We start from the raw sequence: 3,302 nt of genomic DNA, 5'->3' as shown, positions 1-3,302 counted from the left end.
GTGATAAGCATTTATTTCTTGTTCATGTATCTGTGGGTGACTTAAGTGGCTCTTCTTCAAGCTGCAGATTTGCAGATTGGCTGGAGCTGTTCTGTTCAATGCATTTAATTTTGGGGCCAAAGCCAGAAGGGCAGAAGCTATTCAGATTATATTCTTATTATAATAATGGCAAAAAATGCTGTAGGGAAAGCCCAACTGTATATGTTCATTTCAAGCCTCTGCTCATGTCACATCGTATAGCCCATTGGCCAAAGCAAGTCACCTAGCCAAACTCACAGTGAGAAGACAGGGAACTCTATCTACCATGAGGCCATGCGATGTGTGATACCATTGCAAAGGAGTTAATAATTTGGACAAATACTTCAATCTACCAGTCTTCTGTATTAATCATGATTATCCAACACTTATATTCTCTCCATCTTCATCTAATCCTGACATCAGGCTAGAAAGTCCAGGATCTTGTGATACAAAGCAAACCTAGATGTACTTTCCTTCGAGTCAGAGACCAATGAACGATAAAGACAATTTTGCTGTTCCCTATACACTTAACATGCAATTGTGGAGTGAGGGCACAATGACAAAAATAAACACTTCCATTAGAAAGAGGAAGAGTGGTAGGCATATAGCAGTTACTGTTCCATAGTTGTTCCTAAGTCTGCTGCACAAATATTTCTGGATCTTTCTATACTGGGGCAAGGAACGTTTCATGATTAAGTCTTAGTTATTTTCTTTAGGAGTGGCATCCTAATCTATTATTCTTCAAGCTCTTGGTTCTGCACACTGGAAGTTCCTTGCTTTCCCATCCTTACCCAGCTTCTCACTTCTAGAAGATTGAAGACTTGCAGTCATTTTATATCTCATAGAGCCTCCACTTTTTAAAGTCCAGGCTGCTGACACTTTTGCCAATATAATTATCTCAGAAACATTATGTGTTTTCTATGTATTTGATTCTGAACATTTAACTCCATGTGCCAAAAACACACCACAATTCTGTGCCTTTTAAAAAATGAAATAGGCTGGGCGCAGTGGCTCACACCTGTAATCCAAGCACGTTGGGAGGCTGAGGTGGGCGAATCACCTGAGGTCGGGAGTTGGAGACCAGCCAGGCCAACATGGCAAAACCCTATCTCTACTAAAAATACAAAAATTAGCTGGTGTGGTGGCATGCACCTGTAGTCTCAGCTACTCAGGAGGCTGAGGCAGGAGAATCACTTAAACCTGGGAGATGGAGGTTGCAGTGAGCCAAGATCATGCCACTACACTCCAACCTGGGCAACAGAGTGAGACTCCATCTCAAAAAAAAAAAAAAGAAAGAAAGAAAGAAAAAAGTAATAGATAGGCATACTATTAGAGTCTTTCTATAGTTTTAGAACACATAAGAGTTCCAATGAACAGAGGTCTGTTGAGCTGCAAGACAATCATGGCCCTTAACCTAATTACTAGAAATGATTCCATCAGACCCAGATCCCTCCAATGAAGGAGACTAGGCTTCCGTCAAGGATAAGTACTGCTATAATAACCACAGATGAGGCGCATGAACCTTCTTCCAAGCCTTCCCCAAAGGGTTCTAGTTCTATTTACTAGGTTTAAATAGCTGTGGAAAAGTGCCCCAGACTTTCTGGTTGTTGGCTCTTAGGAAATATTATTTCCAGAGGAATACCAATTACCAGGGCTTTTCACCAGTCAGAGAAAGGGCTCCTGAGACTCAAAAAACAAACTGGATCCTGTCCAGTTTGCCTCAAAATAGGTCAACCAGTTCCCCGAACCCATGTGGCTGTCATTCTTCCAGTTCTTGAATGTATACTTGGCAATGATATTCTTAACAATTGATAGAACTCCATTTTGCTGATAATTCACAGAAGACATTCTGTTTTTCTGAATGACAGCATCAAAAGTATTTAGAGAATATCTTCATATTTTTCCTTAGACTTTGATCCCTTAGGGTTTCTGATATCACATTCTTTCCCGAGTCGTTTGGGTCTTTAGATCTTTTCCTGTCAGTGAGTTTGAACTGGTCAACATGCTTGTTAAAATGGTGCCCAGAATAGCATAGATTATGCCAGCAATGATATGAAAAGGGAACATGCTTGGGGATCATTAATTCCTGGGAAAGAAGCATTATTAATGTAGCTAACATGGAAGTTTGTGTTTAAAGATACATCACATTGCTCGTTTTCAACTTATGAACAACTAAAGGTACAGAGATTTTTCCACTTCATTTATTAACAAGACAGTTTTCCTATCCCATGCTTGTAAAATTTATTTTTAACTTTTTTTAGGATAAAAAGTAACATATGTTCACTAAATGAAAGTTGAAAATGTGAAGAAATAAAAAACTCTATCATCCATAAAAATAAATGTATTTTCTCAGCAATCTTTGCTCTCCGTGATTTAAAAAATACAAGCATGATTATAAAATTACACATACTAATTCTAAAATTATTTTTTTCTGGCAGAAGTAATATACAATATTACTAATAGTAGAAACAAATTAAATGCATGAAGTATAAAGAAGATAACTTTTACCACAAATGGTATTGAGTGTTTCTGCCTGTGTTTATTTGCCATCTGTATGTCTTCTTTGGTGCGATGTCTAATAAAATATTTTGACCATCTTAAAAATCAGATTGTTCATTTTATTGCTGAGTGTTGTTTTTTTTACCTAGCCAAGTAAGATTTACTAAATCTTTCACTTGGCATGTCAAAGGTAACTCCACTGTTTCCATGGAAAATTGCCCTAACAACCAACAGAGAAGGTCTCAGAAATGTCCCCTTTCCATGGGTCCAACAGTACTCCTCTACCTGGTTTTCTATCCAATCTCAACTTTTCTCAAAAAGAAAATAAAAACTTATCTATAGTACATGTAAATAGAAATCACTTTCTGAAATACTAATTGAAAATTTAAAAATATACCCTTAGAATTTTGTAAAGGCCATAGAGTGAATGAGAACTATATTGCTCTTATCACCTAAAATATAACCAGTTTTACTTTCTAAAACTCATGGATTGACATATAGAAGGTCAGGTAATAACTCTAGAGTTTTATGATGGAACATTATTAACATTATTAGCATTTATAAAAGACATTTCTTTAATTATATTATTACCTAACAATGACCATACAGTGGATAAAAGAGTAATTTGAAAATGTCCTTATAGTAACTTCTCTGCCTATAAGGAAATATTAATAAATATGAACAGATATTCTACCTACCTATGGATCTGGAGAAGCATTTAAGCATTTATTCACTAAGACATTGTATTTGTGTTCTCTAATTTAGCATCATCTTTTCATCTTGCT

This window comes from Aotus nancymaae, unplaced genomic scaffold (genome assembly GCF_030222135.1).
Source record: "Aotus nancymaae isolate 86718 unplaced genomic scaffold, 86718_ANA_hifiasm-v0.15.2.pri h1tg000002l, whole genome shotgun sequence".
Taxonomy (NCBI): Eukaryota; Metazoa; Chordata; class Mammalia; order Primates; family Aotidae; genus Aotus; species Aotus nancymaae.
This window is presented reverse-complemented; position numbering follows the sequence as displayed.